General features: G+C 46.1%; 6 non-coding genes across 6 annotated transcripts; all 6 read left to right on the plus strand.

Moving 5' to 3' along the window:
* Nucleotides 1-2,073: 2,073 nt before the first annotated feature.
* Nucleotides 2,074-2,147, plus strand: Trnat-agu (transfer RNA threonine (anticodon AGU)). The gene has a single exon. It is a non-coding gene; the product is annotated as a tRNA-Thr (tRNA).
* Nucleotides 2,148-2,398: 251 nt separating this feature from the next.
* Nucleotides 2,399-2,472, plus strand: Trnat-agu (transfer RNA threonine (anticodon AGU)). Its single transcript has one exon. It is a non-coding gene; the product is annotated as a tRNA-Thr (tRNA).
* Nucleotides 2,473-8,854: 6,382 nt separating this feature from the next.
* Trnat-agu (transfer RNA threonine (anticodon AGU)) lies at nt 8,855-8,928 on the plus strand. Its single transcript has one exon. It is a non-coding gene; the product is annotated as a tRNA-Thr (tRNA).
* A 249-nt stretch (nt 8,929-9,177) lies between these two features.
* Trnat-agu (transfer RNA threonine (anticodon AGU)) lies at nt 9,178-9,251 on the plus strand. Its single transcript has one exon. It is a non-coding gene; the product is annotated as a tRNA-Thr (tRNA).
* A 2,037-nt stretch (nt 9,252-11,288) lies between these two features.
* Nucleotides 11,289-11,362, plus strand: Trnat-agu (transfer RNA threonine (anticodon AGU)). Its single transcript has one exon. It is a non-coding gene; the product is annotated as a tRNA-Thr (tRNA).
* A 1,779-nt stretch (nt 11,363-13,141) lies between these two features.
* Trnat-agu (transfer RNA threonine (anticodon AGU)) lies at nt 13,142-13,215 on the plus strand. Its single transcript has one exon. It is a non-coding gene; the product is annotated as a tRNA-Thr (tRNA).
* The last annotated feature ends 6,535 nt before the right edge of the window (nt 13,216-19,750 follow it).

A 19,750-nucleotide genomic window follows, 5' to 3' on the forward strand; every position in this document is an offset into this window, starting at 1 on the left:
TTCTGCGATGTTCAAGAAGAGGAAAATATAGGCTTGCTTTCGTAAATGTAGCACTGGGTGTGCGGTGATAATTTGAAAGTATAAAACGCCAGGCTCGATTATGAATCTTTTTAACTCGGAACAGAGGCACGCCGTGTTCGGATCCCAAACAGTGGCCGCATACTCCAATTTTGGACGAACTAATATTTTATAGAGAAGCAAATTCAAAGAAGAAGTAGCCTGATAAAAGTTTCTCTGGAGATACCCCAACGTACGATTGGCGTTGTTAACAACATAATTGATGCGAGTTTTCCAGGACAGGGTAGATTATATATGCACGCCTAGGTATTTATAGGACGGGACATCTTCAAGAGGAACATTCTTAATAGAGTAACAGAATGCTTGGGTCTTACTTCGAGAAACGCGCATGCTTGTACACTTATTAATATTCAGTTTCATTTGCCAGAGCTCGCACCACTGCAAAACACGGTCAACATCAGACTCTAGTGCTATAGCGTCAGAATCACTGGAAATTTCCCTGTACATTACGCAATCGTCGCCGAAAAGGCTGATAGATGAAGAAATATTATTTGGTAGATCATTTATGTATATTAAAACAGCAGTGGTCCCAAAACGGAACCTTGTGGAACCCCTGAATTAACTGGAGAAAAATCCGAATTAGTGCCATTGACATTTACAAATTGATAACGGTTAGTCAGGAAACAGTGCAACCATGCAAGTACGTTTTGGTCTAGGTTCAGATTTATAAGTTTGAAAAGCAATAATTCGTGAGGGACTGCATCAAACGCCTTAGCAAAATCGAGGAGTTGGCAGTCTGTGATGGACCCGCGGTCAAGAACAGTATGCGTAATTCATATTAGCTGTGTTTCACACGAAAACGATTTTCGGAACCCATGTTGAAACTTGAAAAATGAATTACTTTTCAAGAAATGGATAATGTGAGAATAGATGACGTGTTCCATTGTCTTACTGCACGGGCTGGTTAATGACACCGGTGGATAATTATTCGGAGAATGTCTGTCCCCAGACTTCTGCAGCGGGACCACCTTCCAGACCTTCCATTCATCGGGGATAGATGATGTTTCAAGTGACTGTGCAAGAAGTTCGCTCAAGATAATGGAGCAGCACACCTTAGTGTTAGCTAAAAACTCTGAGTTTATATTATCAACACCACATGATGAGAAAATTTTCAGTTTGCCAATTAAACACTCAACGCCATAATTATCAAAAACAATCGGTTCCATGGAACATGCATGAGGACTTTCGTAATCAGGGTAGCGGTTAAAATTATTACAAGTAGAAAATGCAGAAGAAAACACAGCATTAAAAACATTGGCACACTCTTCAGCAGGAATTGCTGACTCATCTGGATATTTAAGCGTTACAACTACATTGGTGCTTTCATTAACGATGTTCCAGAATTCTTTGGGGTTGTTTATTAGCATATTGGGTAGTGTTGTGTTCAAGAACATGTGCTTTGCACCTTTAACACCCTTGTTGCTATACGTGTGCGCTTCCATTTTTTTTTTAGAAGTGATAATCATTGCACCCCACCTTGTGAGGGCGTACGCTATGACGTGTCTTTCTCGTTCCGGGGAAGTGTTGCCACGGCTACGGCGAATGCTGGATGTTTTTTTTTTTTTTGGCCTACCTTGGCCAACCGCCCTATAGTGTGTATGCTTGGCTTGACAAACCTTCGCAGGGGACGCTGGGTGGTCGTTGCGAGGCACGCACCACCAGCGCTAGACACTTTCTTGGCTTTGTTAACTGCCGGGTGGTCGCCGGGAGGCATGCGCTCACGTGCGAGCGCTCGGCAATTTCTTGGTATTTTTAACTGCGGACACGAAAAATTACGATTTCCTAAAGAGCTTCGCAGTTAAAAAAACCTTTAAGGTCAAGCACCGGTTGCTTACCTGTCGCCTCTCATATCGGTTCGTGTGCGATGGCGACCTTCAAAAAATGCGTTTCGGCTCTCGCGGACTTGCAACGGTTTCTTTGCTTCTTCTTTTTTAGGGGCCCCATTGGCGATTGGCCAGACTTCCTGTGTGGAGGACAAGCCAAAGTGGCACCACCGGCGCCGTGGCTTAGTTGGTTAAAGCGCCTGTCTAGTAAACAGGAGATCGTGAGTTCGAATCTCACCGGTGCCTTCGTTTTTATTCTTTATCAGGTGCGGAAAGCTTTATCTTATTATTTTATCCCTTCTCGTTGTTGCACGGGGAACGTATTATGTCTCCAAACAGAAAAAGAACGATGCATAAGTCTGCTACAGTTGTCAAAGGAGCGTGTAATGAGCAACACAGATCTTTTTTGCAGCGCCTTGTACCGGTTTCTTTAATTCACTTTTCTGAAAAGGACTGGCTCTTGTCCAGATTTCTCCTGAAGGACAGCTCCCACCGTCGGCGCCGTGGCTTAGTTGGTTAAAGCGCCTGTCTAGTAAACAGGAGATCGTGAGTTCGAATCTCGCCGGCGCCTTTATTTTTGTTGTTTGTCGGGTGCTGAAACCTTTATTTTGTTATTTTTGTACTTCTAGTTGGTGCACGGGGAAGGTGTTATGTCTAAAGGGGAAAAGAACGATGCATCAGCCTGCTGCAGGTGTTAAATAAGCGTGTAAAGAGCTACACAGATTTTTTGCAGTGCCTTGTAGCGGTTCTTTACTTCACTTTTCCGAAAAAGACTGGCTTTTGTCCAGATTTTTCCTAAAGCACAGCAGCCACCGTCGGCGCCGTGGATTAGTTGGTTAGACGTGCACCGCGGTCTGACGAGGTCGGAAAAGCGGAAAACGACGCCTCCACCGCAGGCGCGGTTCCACCCGCTGGGGACCCCGAGCTCATGGACAAACATGAGGCCGGCGCAAGCAACACTTCGGCCAAGCGGCACCGTGAAGGAAACAGCAGCGACGGCCTGAGCACGGTGGCCGCGACTCCGGACGAGCCGCCGCCGAAGTCGGCCCCAGGACGACGCCGATATTTCCAGCCAAAGCTGACGATAGCGTAAGGCCGAAGAACCGCCGCGACACCCTGGGCATCACAGCCAGCATAGCTGCAAACGCCATGCACGCCCGGACAGTCGGCGAAGTCGCTTGTGGGGTACGGCGAACTGAGTTTACAGCGCCGAGGTATGCGCAGCAGATGGTGCCAAAAAAAGAGCAATACGCACTCGAGGGCAGTTTGGAACGCCCAACTTGTTGCTACCTGCCTCGACTGAAAGGTAAGCACCGTGAGGTCTGCTTGCTCTAGCTTTTATATGGCATTAAATCTGAAGGCTAACTGACGCCTAGGCACGTGGAACGTGCGTGGATTGTCAGCAAAAAGGCGGCAGCATCAACTCAAACCCCTCCTTGTAGATAACAGCCTTGAAGGTCTTGCGGTGGAAGAAAGAAATATCAAAAGCGAAGAGCAAACGGATCGCATGGTGCACCTTCATAGTGCATTCTACAATGTTTGCGTATCTCACGCGGTTGGCACGTCCGGTGGATGCGCATTATTCCTGAGTAAGTCTGTCTGCATTGATGTTGAGCACGTTGTGTCTGGCAGCGATGGCCGCCAGATTATGTGCGATTTTCACTCTACCGGTTTGAAATGGAGAGTTGTATGCGTGTGTGCTCCCACCCGATCTAATGAAAGAAAGCAGTTTTCTGAAAATATTGAACCCTATCTTAAACCCGAAAGAAGTGTCGTTCGGTTCGGTGACTTCAACTTCGTCTGTAAACCACCCGATAGATTGTCAAATTTGCCCATCCGTGATACAAGTGCTTTGTTTCTCAATGGGATGTTACATGATCTAAATTTCGAAGACGTGGGCTGTCTGCTCTCGGGCGGGAAACCCACCGAGTACACCCACATTCAAAGAGATAGCCATGACATGCTAGACCGGATATACGTAACCGCGGGCCTGGTGCCTTTATGTTGTTGTTATTAAGTCAAACACATTAACTTTAGCGATCACAGTTTAGTTATGCTCGGTTTTGGGGTATGGGAAAACAAAACATAAATGCGACTGGGCCTTATGGAAATTTAACGCGAAGCTTCTCAAACACGATGCGTTCGTTGGCAAAGTAAACGAAAAAAATAAGGCTCTGTTAAACGTAGAGCAGAAAGACATTATACCAAAGTGGGAAAACTTTAAGCAGGACGTTAAAATGGACGCCATTGAAAGTGCTTGTGCACTGAGACATGACAAAAGGAAACAAGAAAAGGAACTGCAGCTACAGCTTGGATTTCTTTTTAAGCATCGAAACAGTCCAGCCGGGAAAGTTCACCGATGCTATCAGAGAGGTGAAGACGCAACTTGAACTGATAGATAACGAAAGATACAGAGGGGCTGTAATACGGGCGCGAACTGAGGAGGAGGAGGAGGAATAAACGTGTATCTGAAGCTGTCAGCCCTGGGGAAGAGTCCTCATTCCAGGACCCCTTGAGTCCGCCCGGCTTCCTGGGCTCGCTGCACCAGCCAAAGCTGGTCGTCAGGGTCCGAGCTGGACAGTGCTCTCTCCCAGTGCTCAGGGGAGGGGAAATGCAGGGGGGGTAGGTGGGGGTTCTTATCACAGCCCCACATGATATGGTAGAGGGTGCCCGGAGCCTCGCAGAAGCGGCATTGCGAGGAGTACAGGGTGGGGGCCAGAATGTGGGCTCTAGTGGGGTGGGGAAATGTGTTTGTCTGAATGCCTCGGAGGTGGCGCTCTTGTTCTTTGGTGAGGCTTTTGTGCGCAGGAGGAAAAAATATGGTTAGGGGAAGCGCCAACGAAGCGTTCGCTGGGCGAAGAAAAAAGCTACGCAAGGTAGAATGAAATCACAGCTATATACTATCACGACCAAGTTACTCGTGAGAGTGATACGATCTGTCAAGCGTTCGTAGAGCGAACTGCTAAGGAAGGGGCGGGACGTCGAATGCGGATGTAACAACCTGCTTTTTATCGACGATGCCTAAGTGTGACGACGAGCCAAGAGAGCGTCTGGAAGGACCAATAAGCATATCAGAAATAAAGAAAGCCATCCATGAATTTAGTATGGCCACGTCTCTTGCACCAGATGGCTTAAGGGCTTGTTTTTACAAAGCATTCAAAATTTAACTAGCGATGATCCTTCACTACATGTTAAAGGAAGCATATGAGAAAAAATGGCTGCCAAAATCGTTCAGACACTCGCACATTGTTCTAATTCCAAAGAGTGACGATCCCGTTCAATCATTGTCAGTTAAGGGCTTCCGCCGAATAAGCCTCACGAACGTCGATTACAAAATTTTTATGAAGGTTTTAGCAAGTAGGTTGCAAGCAACTATAACATATTGTGGGACCGCACTAAACGTGCGGAATAAAAGGACGCTCCATTCAGACCAACAATCGTGTGGCCAGGAGCATCCTAGAGTGCGTAGACGCTCTGGGTGGACAAGTCGCCGTACTACAACTCGACTTAGAAAAGGCGTTTGATCGCGTTACTCACAAAATCGTGCTTTATATCTTGGAGCATGTGAATGCAGGTGCTGCCATTTTAGGAGGCGTCAAAATGAGCTACTCAGATTTCTGACCGCGTCTCATCATAAATGAGAAAATAAGTAGTACTTTCCAGATCCTGTCATCCATTAAAGGGGTCCTGAAATACCTTCCGCCGATGCATGGATCTACATGTAACCAAATAAGACAATGTATTTGCAATCTCCTCCCGCAAGAATTTTGTTAAAGCGATGAGTATTAGCTGAGAAATCGTAAATCAAAAACCACGCATTATCGTCGCTCCGCGTTTCCTCCTCCTTTCGACTTACTCTCCGCTGTTGACGGCGCGCGAGCTTTGCCTCCCATGATGCTGCGCTCCGCAGCAGTGACGTACTTCCGCTATTGCGCTGCTACGTCGTCTGCTACGGGCAAGCTTTGTTGACACCATGAATCCCGCACTTCGCTCAAGGCTGGAAAACCGAACGAAAAATCTGGCCGCATGTGTGCGGCGGCCTGGCCTTGCCCTTTCGCGGTGTTCGTTGGTGCAGTTGCTATCGGTGGCACGTGACTTTTTATCGGCGGCGAACTCGCAGCCGTACGGGGAAGATCGTGCGCTCGTTCCCTTTGATGCACCGACACTGTTTATCCAAAAAGTGCCGTATCAGATGTGGCCCCGCTGGTGCCGGGTCTTATTTTGCGGCGGTCGTAATTCCTGCCGGCGGCATGTGAAAAAGACATTTTAAATCGATACAGAACCCGTGCACAAAACCCTTCAATCATGTGACCAGTTCAGCTTGGGGCGACGCGTGGTGGAGAGCGGCAACGTTGGCAAAGCATGCTCCACCGCGGCTCTGAGCTTTCTAGCGCTGGAGCGAGCGCCACTTCTTTGAGAATCTCAAACATCGGTTGCCTTGACAACAAGGCACAAACCACTGTAGAACTCAGTTACAGTTGCGTGTTCCCGGTTCAGCTCGGGGCCCCACCTCGCGACATGTGGGCACTGCAGGCGTACCACGAGATGCGTTTGACATTACAGGAGGCGATGGTGTGTGTGTGTGGACGTCTTTGTTTCGCGATGCAATGCGACGTTGTGCTTCTGCGGGTGGATAGTGCTTCCCATGGTCTGGGTTATCTTTCTCGAGAGACATACGACTCAACTTCGCATGGGGTGTGTGCAGTGTGCGTGGCTAAAAGCCATCTCGGCTTGTGCGCCGGAGTTAAGTGACTTGCTGTTCGTCCCCGCAAACCGCGCGCGAGGTGAGTGCCGAAGTTACGACGGGCAGGAGGAGGCAACCCATCGTCTTTCAATCGCGGTTCAGACTTGCAACGCATGTTGTGACGTTGTGTTCGTTCGAAACCCATCTCTGGATTGTTTTGAAGTAGAATAAAATGTATGCGTCAAACCCGGGCATTCGGCTCAGGGCGTTCTCTGCGATTGCACGAAAGAAGTGCCACGGGGCTTCAACGCTTTCTTTACGGAACGTACTCAGGTAAGGGAATATCCATGTCGTGTTATGGCCGTGCTGCATTTAATACAAACGGTTAAACGTTTGTTTACACTTGTTTCGTTTGTCGTAAAATGTCCAAGCACTCCGGCACTCCGCCGGCAGATCAGCCGGCGAGCCGACGCTGAGCAGACGACTCATCTATTTGCCGGAAGTGCGTGAAAAAGCCGCCCAATAGCAGGATGTCTAGCTCATGACGAACATCTGGGAATCGATGATGTAGACATGTGAAGATGGCAGCGGCCAAAAACACGAAGGAAAGGGTGAGAAAAAAGCGACAAACTTTGCAACAAAAGTGTGAGCTTTCCGCTGCGCGTAAAAGAGTAATACTTGGCACAGATGACGTTGACGACCCAATCTAACGATTGCGCTAGTTCATTTAGTGTGCTCAAAACGCCTTTCAGGGCCCCTTTAAACAAGGGGGGCCCTCTGGCACCTCTACTCTTCGCTCTGTACCTCGAGCAATTTTGTTTGAAGGTGCTCTACAATGACAGCGTACGCGGTTTCAAGCTTCATGAACGTGAAGTCAAAATCCTTGAGTATGCCGACGACATTGCCCTTATCTGTAATGACAAAGAAAGTGTTTGTGAAGCCGTGAATGATGCCGTAATGTTTTTTTAAACAGACCGGAAGTGAAATTACCTGGGACAAAACTGCGGGGTTCTGTCACGGAACGTGGGATAACACTCCAGCCTCATTCGCGAGGCCACAGTTGGCCACCATACCCTCAAAATACCTCGGCGTACCATTTGACAAGTACCGTGACACGAAAGATTACTGGGAAGCGGAGATAGAGCGGGTGAGGGAAGAAACGGCTAAGTGGGGCGGTTACGAATTATCAATGTTCGGACGTGCAACTGTGTGCAATTTGTTTTTTGTTGCCAAGATTTGGTATATTCTTCAAGTGCCATACATGACCACATACAACGCATGTGCGAAAATTGCATAGGGTTTTTGCCCTATTTATTTGGGGCTCCACGTGGGAGCGCACGAGCCGCACAAACCTTTTTCGTTTTGTCAGATGTGGCGGCTTCGGGTTGGTTCATTTATTTGTGAGACAAGTTGTGTCGAGATTTGCTTTTCTACGTGACCAAAGCAATGCCTTTTTTTGCGTACTATAGTCCAACTCAGGCTGTGTGATGGCTTGCCTGACTTTCCTGTGTCTTCTTTTGTTACCAGGGGAACGATTGCACGGGGTATTTACGAGAAGTGGTTCTGGAATACCAGTTCTTGAAAGCGCGATTTTCGATCGAATATATCAGTGCTGTTACCCGCAAACGACTTTACAAAGACTTGATCAATGTGGCAATGTCGGTGCCTCTGCACCGATCCTTACACTGCGATCGTACAGGACAAGACGTCTTAAAAGAGTTGAAAAAATGTCAATTCGGTCATCAACGAAATCCTTTTTCTTTCAACTTCACAGCGGCAGCCTGCCAGTCAAACCTTGGCTACAAGAAAAAGGGTTGTTTGTCCCCTGGGGCATCTACTGTATCATTTGCCGTTAAGCGGAGTCTATTGAACACATATTTCTCGACTGCAGTAACGCCTTTTTCCACTGGGACATCCTCCAGCAAACTTTAAAGAAAGATCTACCGATAACTCCTTACAGCATATGGTTTCTGCCGACGTATGGTTTCTGCCACGACATGTTTATTGTCCTCAGCCTGCACAGTCTGTGGACAACGCGTATGGCAGTTGGTCACGCCAGGGAATACTTTAAAGAAAGCATCGCATTGATAGGAGATGTTTAAAACTCCCATAATGAGCCACCCTCTTGGATGAATGTAATAACGAACTGGTTGCCTTCAAGCAGTTTCAAGCCACACGCACTTGCCAGAGTTTGGCCAGTGCTTTTAAGCTTGTGTTGTGCAAAAGTTGTATTGCATGTTCTGTACCAAGCCGGTAATAAAGAAAAAAAAGCGCCGTGGCTGAGTTGGTTAAAGCACCTATCTAGTAAACAGGAGATCGTGAGTTCGAATCTCGCCGGGGCCTTTATTTTTACTCTTTATCAGGTTCAGAAAGCTTCATCTTATTATTTTGTTTCTTCTAGTTGTTGCACGGGGAACGTTTTATGCCTTTAAACAGGAAACGAACGATACATCACTCTGCCGAAGGTGTCCACGGTGAGTGTAAAGAGCCACACAGATCTTTTGGAGCGCCTAGTACCGGTTTTTGTAATTCACTGCTCTGGAAAGCACTGGCTCTTGTCCAGATTTTTCCTGAAGGACAGCTGCCACCATCGGCGCCGTGGCTTAGTTGGTTAAAGCGCCTGTCTAGTAAACAGGAGATCGTGAGTTCGAATCTCACCGGTGCCTTTCATTATTTTTTGTTTCTCAGCACATGGTCAGGGTTGTTTATGCTTTTTTAAGCGCGGTGGTGGTGGTGGGAAGGGAGGCGGCGCTGGGTAATGTGTATAATCTTTGCGCGGAAGATAAGTATTCCGCTGTTTGTAGTGCCTACTTGTATATGTATGCAAAACTTGATGAGTACGTTAGATATGCGAACACACAAACTGCCTCCATGTCAGCGAGGCAGGTCAAAACGTGCTTATGTTATTCGGCTGGCGGTCAGCCAGATTTTATTTTCCTGATACCGACATAGAGTCCAGCTCACCCTTGTGCACTTTACGCCAAATTAGTTTGTGCAGACCATTCTCATATTCTGTTGCCTAGATTAATGCTAATTCGCATAAATTGCATGGCCACGTAGAGGCGTCGTTTCGTCGGAGAACCTGTTTCGACATGTTCTCATGTGTTTAATATGGATCTGAGCACAAGAGCGTGGTGTTACACTCTCCCAGACCCTGCCCCGACGAAAGACCTTACAACCCCTCCCATTATAGCCAGCGGCATATGGTGTTGCAAGCGTTGTTTTCAACTGGAAGGTTATGTCCTGAAGCGTGAGAGATTCTGTGGCGCCACTGGTACCCTGAATGGGACATTTCAGTGTTTGTCTTATGAGTACCACACCGGCAAGTTAGCTGTCAATACTTACTGAGTTGATCACTCTTTTTTGTTTGAAAGGTACAAAACAGGCTAACAGTTAATACCCTTGGGGAGCCCTGAAACCCAATATCTACCATTGATAACTAACAATGGGACACTCGCCGGCCTGATGAAATGTTCAAGGACACATACAGTCTTTGACAAAACTTTCTAAATAGAGCCGAAAGCGTGCAGGCCGCAAAAAATTAAGTGTACAGGCTTACGTCCTCACCGGGGCTGAAACGTTTTATGCCAGCAAGGTATAGAAGACATCTTTCTTTCTTACTTGCATCACTTTTTTTGTCACATTAAATTGTAAAGCTTATTATTTGAGTTCTTTGTGGTACTTTGGAGTGGCCTAGAAAATTTAGACAAAGGGTTACGTACTCGAAAGACAGCGGTGCTTGGCGGGGGAACAAATGCTACCAAGCACGGGGTTGTATTAACGACACAGTAGTAAACAATCTGAAAGTATGTGCAGACCAACTGAACTGTATGCGGAAATTTTAATACCTTAAACAATGTTCTATCTTCCATGTTTCCTGTAATTGTGTACTCGTTTGGTTCAAAACTTGCCAAAACAAAATTCAAACAAGACGAAAAAGGCCCAATCTGGATTTGATAGGCTGCAAGGTTTTGATTTGAATATTTTTTTTCTGAATCAACACATGGAGTCTGCAAGAATGGTTTGGTGCTGGGCAGCTTTTAAGTGCTGAAACTATATTCCGATTGACTGAGTTAAGTACACCAATGCCAAACCCACCGCAATACAGGGAGAACCTCATTCATATTAACCATCTGTACGAGCAAGATTTTTTTTTCGCTTGTGTTCACGCGTAGAGTCTTACCTTGAAGATCAAAATCGCAAAAAAAGTGGTAAAGGTAGCGGTTCTCTGGCCTGTCGGCCAAAACGTTCACTGCAACGTCACGTAGCCTCGCTCCGTTACTCTCAAGGACAACAGGGCCTCCCCAGAACATTCGCCACTTGACTTTGTGCAAAGAACCGTATCATCAATCTTGTCTGCCAGTATCTCAAGCCCTGACAATGTTAAATTGATAATGAACAGGAATGATAAATGTTTGAACTAGGTCAGAAGCGTTATCATCAGCAGCCTATCACCGGATGAATCCTGAGCTTGCCAAAATATCCCTAGAAACGTAATCGCCATGCCTAAGGATGGTAAAACAAAGAAATCAAACTCCGTGACGCTGTTGTATAAAAATCCCGGCAGTACACAGAAGATATGAAGTTTCAATTTTACATCGGCGTGCACAAAAAATTCTTTTTTAACACCTATCGGGTCTTTAAGGCCGGTTTGCTTCTCCGGAACAGCCGTCGAGACGGGAGGTTGCTCCAGGTGCGCCGTCGGCGCCGTGGCTTAGTTGGTTAAAGCGCCTGTCTAGTAAACAGGAGATCGTGAGTTCGAATCTCACCGGTGCCTGCGCGCGTCTTTTTTTTATATAGCCAGGTAACAAACTAATGCACCCATCCGTCTAACGACGACGATGGGTGAACACGAAGCGTTATAGTTATGCGTTTTTGTTTGCCGTCTGAGCTTGGACTTTGACTCTCAGGCGGTTTATACTTTGACTTGCTCAGCTTTGACTTTGACTCGCACGCAGGTTGACTCTTAATCTCAGCGGTTTGACTTTCACCCTTCGCCATTTGGTTTCGCACAAGGGATGCTGGGCGTTCAACCATAGTCGTCGTTAGACGGAGGGGTGCGTGATTTTTCGGTCTAAACTTGCATGTCCTGGAACCCCTCTCGAAATCCAAACTGCTCCGACAGTGTTGGAATGACGCAGTCGGATAGACGTTGGCTTCACACAGTGATGAAAAGGTTCGATTCCGATCACGGAAAGCGTTTTTTTTTTCTTTTACTTCAGCCATGTTGATCATCTTCACCAGAGAAAATTGACTTTCCTGCAGTGCGTTTCCGGCGCGACACACACCATCTGTGGGACATAGAAAGCTTCGCTTTAAAACTGGTTCGTTCATCAGGTAGCCTTTACGTAAGCAAGATTTTCCGCGCCCATGGCTGCCAACACGTGACACACGCCCTTTGAACCATACCTTTAAGCTACCGCGTATACACGAGGCATGGCTTGAATCAAAGTTCCGAAAAGACGGGAAACTTCGCGATTGCAACATGTGATTTTTCTAGAATCCACGCAGGCAAAAGATCTTGGCACATGCCTTCATCTGAGCAAATGCACATCTACAAGTAGGAAACTATCATAAACTGTGAGTCTTTCTGCCCCTTGGATACCTTCCAAACAGCACCGGCAAACTGTTGGCGGCCTGGCCCCGCAACATTTCAAAGTTTCAAAGCTTCAAAGCTTATTTCAAGAATACAATTATGTGTGATTAGGTAATGTAGGTATACAAGAGGAGGTCCCAAGGCAAGAAACCGCAGGCGGGACCTCCTTAAACGAGTGCTGTACAAGTGCTGATGAGATTTATAAGAATTATTTCAATCAATCAATCAATCAATCAATCAATCAATCAATCAATCAATCAATCAATCAATCAATCAATCAATCAATCAGCTTTTATTGCCAACGCACCAGGCGAAAAGTGATCGAAAGGGCCACTTCAAGACCAGTTATTTAAACATCTTGCCATGTTAATGTCAATGTTGCAAGAATTATCTCGCCCGAAATAGGCCCATTTTTCTTGAAAATGTATTTTTCCAGTGCCGCCAATTCTCATTCTTAATTCAGTGCTTACGGTTACCACGAAGCGCTGGTAAGTTACGAAAAATGCACGCAAAGAAAGACCCAGTTAACATGAACGCTGAGATACACAAAAGTGTAAATTTTGATGGCTGAAACTCTGTCAGCTTACATTCCACACTGGTTGATGCCAATTTGGTAATTCTTCAGCTTGAAGATGTTCCTGATGCACTTCTCTTTTGAGCTTTAAAGGCGAACTAAGGTATTCTTGAAACAGGCCTGGCTGTTGTTGAGTATTTTTTTGGAAAGAATAAGCTTTAAAGTCAAGCACCAGTTGCTTGCCTGTCGCCTCTCATATCCATAAAGTTCACCTTAAGCGCAGAAAAAAAAAAAACACGGACACAGAAGACAAGGACAAGCGCTTCAAATAATCCATTTAGGCTCTCGCGGCCTTGTAACGGTTTCCTTGCTTCTTTTTTTTTTCGGGGCTCAATTGGCCATTGGCCAGAATTTCTGTGTGGAGGACAAGCCACCGTAGCACCGTCGGCGCCGTGGCTTAGTTGGTTAAAGCGCCTGTCTAGTAAACAGGAGATCGTGAGTTCGAATCTCACCGGTGCCTGCGAATGTTTTTTTTTTTTTTTCTCGAGCGATGGTTCTGTTGAGAAAAGCATATGTACTATCCTTATCAGTGTTGTAGATACTTTGTTAGGCGCCTGTTTTATGAGTCTTGGTCCCTCCGGCGCTATTTTGGGACGACTGAAAATCTTCTGCCAACTTCGGTCACTTCGTGTACACTTGGCATACTGCTGCACAGTGTGAAATTTCTGTGTCCAGTGCGTATATTCTTAAACGTCATTTTTCAAGTTTTCGCTCGCAATCTATCTTCTCAATTTGTAGGTTTGTGAAAAACCTTCGTGGTGAGACAGCAGCTCCGCATGCTGTTTAATGATGCGCAGACTGGAGAAAAAAGAAGGCGGCAATTGGTGTGATGGTCAAACCGGGAGGTGGAGGTACAACGGCGATCCCGTGATGCAACGCGGCTCCGCAGTGGACGTCAGCTTCGTCAGCGCGCGATGCCCACTAATCCAGTACAGCCCCTTGAGCCGGTCATGAGAGCGTCGATCATTTTGCTCTGCCACCTGGAATCCTAGAACGTTCTGTGGAACCGACGACGTCAACGCTGATGTCTGGCTTACCATTTATGAGAACGAGAGCAGCTGTAGTGAGTGGGACGTCACGCTCAGGCAAGCCAACGTTTTCTAACCGAACAGAACGGTGCGCCTGTGGTTTGAAACCCACAAGAATGAGTTTGAAACGCACAAAAATTGGTTTGAGCCAATTTTTCCCTCTGTGTTCAACGAATATCGAATATAACGAACTAAATTGCTGTCCCAATCCTACTTTGTTATAACGAGGCTCGACCGTATTTGGAATTTTAACAATGCCTGCACAAAGCATTGTTTTTTCTACATGAAAAAAATAACGGGGCTGCTTTGTAACCCCGTTGGACGTCATCTCGCCTCCAAGCAAGAGCTTTCAACACGTATACGGCCACAAAGCAATACGTGGCGTACTTCCAGAACATGCGTTCCCTTTGGAGAAAAGTCGACTTTACGATGTCCGAATCAGGCAAGATCGGTTACAGCTTTAAGAGGCACTGCCAACGACGCTTTACATTTGCTTATCTTTAAGACCACTCGACAGTCGACGGCGTCCTTGCAGACTGCAGGTGCTTAGAATTAAGAAAGCATCTCTGTGACAAATGTATATCAAATGTTTAATAATCATAAGTAATTGGAACAAGGACTTGCGAATATCACAAAATATTGTCGTACTGGCTTTATGACACTCATTACTGGTTTACAGGAACCTTTTTCTATAAGGAAGGACCCCTTTAAATGCATATGTACCCATGCAGACAGGTAATTTCCAGAAGAAGAAATTTATTTATTTATTTATTTATTTATTTATTTATTTATTTATTTATTTATTCACGTTACCTTACAGGTTTCCGTAGGAACATTGAGTAAGGGGGGCGAGAAAAGCAAAAACACAAAATATAACAGAAGAAAACAGAGTACAAAACATTACAATGTGGTAATATAACATAACTTAAAGAGGAAGGGCATGGAAAAACATAATGTAGTTACAATGATGGTGTCTAATACAAAGGTGTAGAATACGACAGGTACTCAAACAAATAAATGGTGCCAAAAACATGAGCACGAGGTACAAAGTCAGTACACATATACAGATATGTACAGATATACAGAGCTACATTTTTATGGTAAGTAATGCCGGTATACTTGGTTGCGGAATAATGTGTGGTCAGTGATTGAAACTATTGTGTTAGGAAGATCGTTCCATAATGTTCCATAAATTCCTGTACATTTACGAGACGGTGTTCCAAATATTTTTACGGCACCTGTACACCTCAGCAATTCAGTCATGACAGTCTCCAAGAGCCGATAGGAACAACTGAAAACCCTCGCAAATCGATATGTGTTTAGTTCTCTTCGCCCTTTATGTCAATCAGCCGTCGACTCTCAAAAGACCCGGACACGAATTTGGGAATTCACGTGCGTCACCGCGAACTTTGCTTTCATTGATTCTCCACAAGATCGAATGTCACGACTGTGAAAGCGACAGCCGCGAGCCCCGCGTCACAAAATTCAATAAATCGACAAAACGTGGCAGAGAATCTTCTAGCATTCCCAGATTATCGAGAACTTTTGTATGAATACTTGCGGTATTGATAGTCCCCTGCTCCCCTTTCAAGTGACGCGTGTCGCAATGTCGAGTTATTTACCGGGCATGTAATCAAGGCCACGCTGTTCGTTGTGTTAATTTGTTTTAGCCATGTTTTTGCGTTTTTTTGTTATTTTTGTCTCGGTTAACAGTGTCTTTTAGGATATTTTCAAAGCCACTTCTGGTGATAGGCTAGTGTTTGAGGAAATGCGAACGCGAGCTGTGTTAACGCATCAGAGCGCATACGAGCAGAAAGTAACCCCTGTGGTGCATATTCTATAGACATAGCCATAGCCACAGAGATAGCCATAGACATTGAGCCAGACAATTTCCAGGATGCCAACTCTTCCGCTGATCCCTGCACCCGACGTTTTTGTAAAACAACTGATGAAAATGCTTAATAATGAAGGTATTAACATGCAAAAACCAGAAAATCGTCTATGTACAGGTCTACGAAACACGCAGATTACTATCTTCACTTCTTTTGCAGCGTTAGCTACACTGGCCGAGGTTGAACAGTTTCGCGTCGCTCCTGGAAAGCCATGCTGCGCATGCGCGAGGAGCAGTGACGTCACGCGGCGCACATGAACGTTGCTCGCTGCCCGTCGTCTCTCACACACACACACCCGCCCAGCGTCTTCGCCGACCTCCGTTCCGCACGTGGCGGCCCGGTCCACTTGATGATCATGCGAGGGGTGGCCGGGTATGGAACCGATGGCTCGTGCGTCGCAGCAACACCGGCGTGCGCCTGTAGAACCAGCTTAGCTCTGGGGCGATTGGTGACGCTGCGCCGGAGCCGCTTGATAAATATACATGTGGCGTATACCGTGAGTGTGTCATTGAAGCAGCAGTAAGCATAATAATCAAGCTAATCCTAGACAACCCGGAAAGCTAGGAATAACCAGCTGAACCTTAGCTCACGTTACGTATATCCTGGCATAGCCGAGCTAAGCCACTGCTAATATTTTTTTTCAGCTGCAGCGCGTTTTTCATAGCACCAACTTCCACTGTGCGCTTCAGGGCCTACTTATAAACGATTAGCGGCTGCGGATAAAGTCATATATTCAAGAAAAAGAATTGTGATTAAAGTCAAACAGTTGTGACAAGTTACAATTTTGACGAGTTACAATTGAACAATTTACAATTGAACACTTCGCGGATGACGAGGCGCCGAACGGACGTGTCGGGAATGTGAGCGCTGCCATGGTTCTCGTTGCCGAAAGGAGCAGGAGCGGCCGCAGCCCCACGGAGAGTGCCTAGGATACTAGTGACTGCGGCGCCGCCAGGTGAGGCCAGCAAAAACCCACGTCCCCGCTCCCGCCGTTCCTCCAGCAATTCGGCTGAACTCTTACTATGGTTCCGTTTTGAAAAACTCAACGTTTTTGTGTCCACAGACGTTGATAAGTCGGTCTTCCATGTTCAGAAATAGCGAGACAAAACCTTAACCGATTTCTGCAAGCTCGAAGTAACTTTGTCCGCATTATCTGCGGCAGTATACAGGGTGTCCCAGCTATCATGCGCCAAGATTTTAAAAAAGAGCAATGGCGTTACTCGAAGAAAACCTAGTGCGTAATGTTTGCAGTACTGTAGAGAAGTGGACAGTAGTTTTTCCGTTCATGATACTTCACTAATTAATTGTAATTAATTATCTAACTAGAGAATTACTGTCCTAATCACTGAAGTGTCAATGAGGCACTTGTAGGTACGCGTACTCATTTATTCTGACTGATAAAGAAAACCCGCGAAATATGAAAAATACCACGTGACGGCGCTTCCGCGCGCATTGAAGAGCAGCGTCCCCAAATAAGCTGATTGAAAGCAACAGCTTCGCTTGTCAACCGCCCAAAGAGACAGCGCATCTCTTTGATAATGACATGCATGGAAGGAGCAGCAACAGCAAGATTCGCAGGTCGCGTGTGCAGATAAGGCACGAACTAGGTCGCGATTTCTTCTTTCTTTCTTTTGTTTATTTTATTCTGGCTTACTCAGAGGCAGCCTGTTTGATGCTTTACGATGCGCGAGGAGGCGCCGTCACGTGGTATTTTTCTTATTTCGGGGGTTGTCTTCATCAGTCAGAATAAATGTACAGCCGGTAAAACGCTTTTCTATAACAGCGATTTTAACTTCAACCAGCTACATCCGAATACTGCCGAAACATACTCGTTCCAAACATGTCAGAGGCAAAAGCGAAGGGCTAAGACTTCAGAATTCGGCAGTAGTTTTATTCAAATCCCCCTCCGGCGGGGCAGGATAGGGCTGAGAGTACGAACGCTGTGTTATAGACAAGCCTTTTACCGGCTGTACGCAATTAGTTCGTCGCTGAAAATAACGCAGTTACATGCCCCTCGTGGGTACCTACAGATGCCTCAGTGACGCCTTAGTGGATAGGACAGCACTTCTCGGGTTAAATATTATATCACAATTACTTAGCATAGTCTCATTAACGAAAAAACTGCTGCCCGCTTCTACACAGTACTGTCAACATTATGCACTAGGGTTTCTTCGAGTTACGCCATTACTCTTTCTTTTAAACCTTGGTGCATGATAGCTGGGACACCCTGTATGCAATGACCTTTTATAAGAACCAGCATAATTCGCTGTATGTGCCTGTATGCGTACTGTACCCTACTGCGGAGTGTCGAGAATTCTATTGAGCAGTGCTTAATCTTGCAATTTATGTTCTTGCAGCTTCTTTTTCGCAGTGTGTCTTCTGAGTTTTGAATATACTGTGTACGACAGCGTCTACAGACGGGTTTTTCTGAACTGCATTGCCTTCTTCTTCATGCACGATACTCGGTCTAGCGGTAATATGTAACAAATAAATAAATAGAGATAAATAAATAAATTCCCACGTCATGGAACAAAATATGTGTAAGTTTTCTGCTGCGCGGTTCGTACATTGAGATAAGTTTACGGCGCTACAAAATAAAGCGAATGGCCTCAAGCGAACAAAAAGGTGAAGCGAATGGAGTTTGCGCAGAAAACACAAAAAAAAGGTCAGTAAAACAGCCACGCGATGAGGAGTTCGGCAAAATCCTCAGCTTTAATTGTTCGCCACTTATGAAAGCTGATGATATTTCAGTATCGTTTGACAGGCCGTTTGTACGGAATGTCACGATCAACAGACAACGAAAACTGTACCCTTCAGATGATTTATCCTAACAATGGCAGCCCGGAAACTGCTGTACCAGCAATTGTTGTAGTTGTGCGTGTGTGAAACGGGTGGGGCGGGTTGAATAAACTGTATCCCGTGATTCATCACATGTACAAATGCATATTAGCCCCCGTGATACCATGGCAATGAGTAATTCCCCCAAATTTCCGCTTCGGTGATCCGTAAACCCTGAACACTGTTGTATCTGCAGATACAACCATGTTAACGTTTTACATAAAGCGGTGTAGTCACACATGTGACAACGCCGCCTTACAGCAGTGAACGCACCAAAACGAAGGGTGGTTGTACTTTAAAGAGAACCTTTATCACGCCACTAGATACAACTATGCTGTTAACAGCCCGCCATATAATGCAGTCCCCTTGATACACTAAAGAGATCCTACAATTGTCCCACTCGACGGGTTTAGAAAGCACCTTGCGCGAACCCCGGTCGGCAGCCGCATATATGCAGTGGAGTTCCGTTGGACGGTTTCCGTGACATAAACAGAACCGAACGCACGTGTGTCTGTCTGCCAGGGCAGGCTAATCTTTGACGTCAAACGAGGTGCCGACTGACGCACGCAAACGGCACCGCTCGCGTTGATATCTTTACAGCCTCACGCCACGCTATCGCAAAGCAGAAGTGAAACATGCTGATCCAAGAGGTTTGGAGAGGTATAACTCCCTTGGACGAGGACAGGAAGGACGGGCCACAAAAACACCTCTGGGTTATGTCTACCTACAAGTGCTAGGAGTTTTACTGCCGGGCGTCATTACTTGGAGTGCAAGAGTACATAGTGCGGTACAGTTGTACTTGGACGAGCATGCATGCGTGTGCTGTGCCGGCTTGTGTGTGTGTACCTGTGCTGTACTCGACCTCCTTTACATTTGCCCTCTACTTAGACCCTCTCTAACCGTTGCTCACTGGCTGTGGGATTTATTGAACAATGGAGGGTCATGTACAAAACAAGGTCTCAGCACAGGTCCTACGCAATTCTGAATAGATGAAAGATCATTTCCAAACTGAGTCGCTCACTCTGTAAGCAATTGGGGTTGCCCCGGGCCAGAATAATTTTACGTTGATCTCGGGTCCTCGGTTTGTCGCATTCGGGCCGTCGCCTTTGCACTTTAGTGGCAGTAAATAGTACTTGTAGACTTGCTTCTTTTTCTTAGGAACCCAATGGCTGCGTATTTAACATGGGAAGAAAAAAAGCTTAGTGCTGTTAGTGACACTAAAAGTTGTGTTCACACC

Source organism: Haemaphysalis longicornis, unplaced genomic scaffold, assembly GCF_048455015.1.
Source record: "Haemaphysalis longicornis isolate Haplotype H1 unplaced genomic scaffold, Haemaphysalis longicornis Haplotype H1 scaffold_6, whole genome shotgun sequence".
Lineage (NCBI taxonomy): Eukaryota > Metazoa > Arthropoda > Arachnida > Ixodida > Ixodidae > Haemaphysalis > Haemaphysalis longicornis.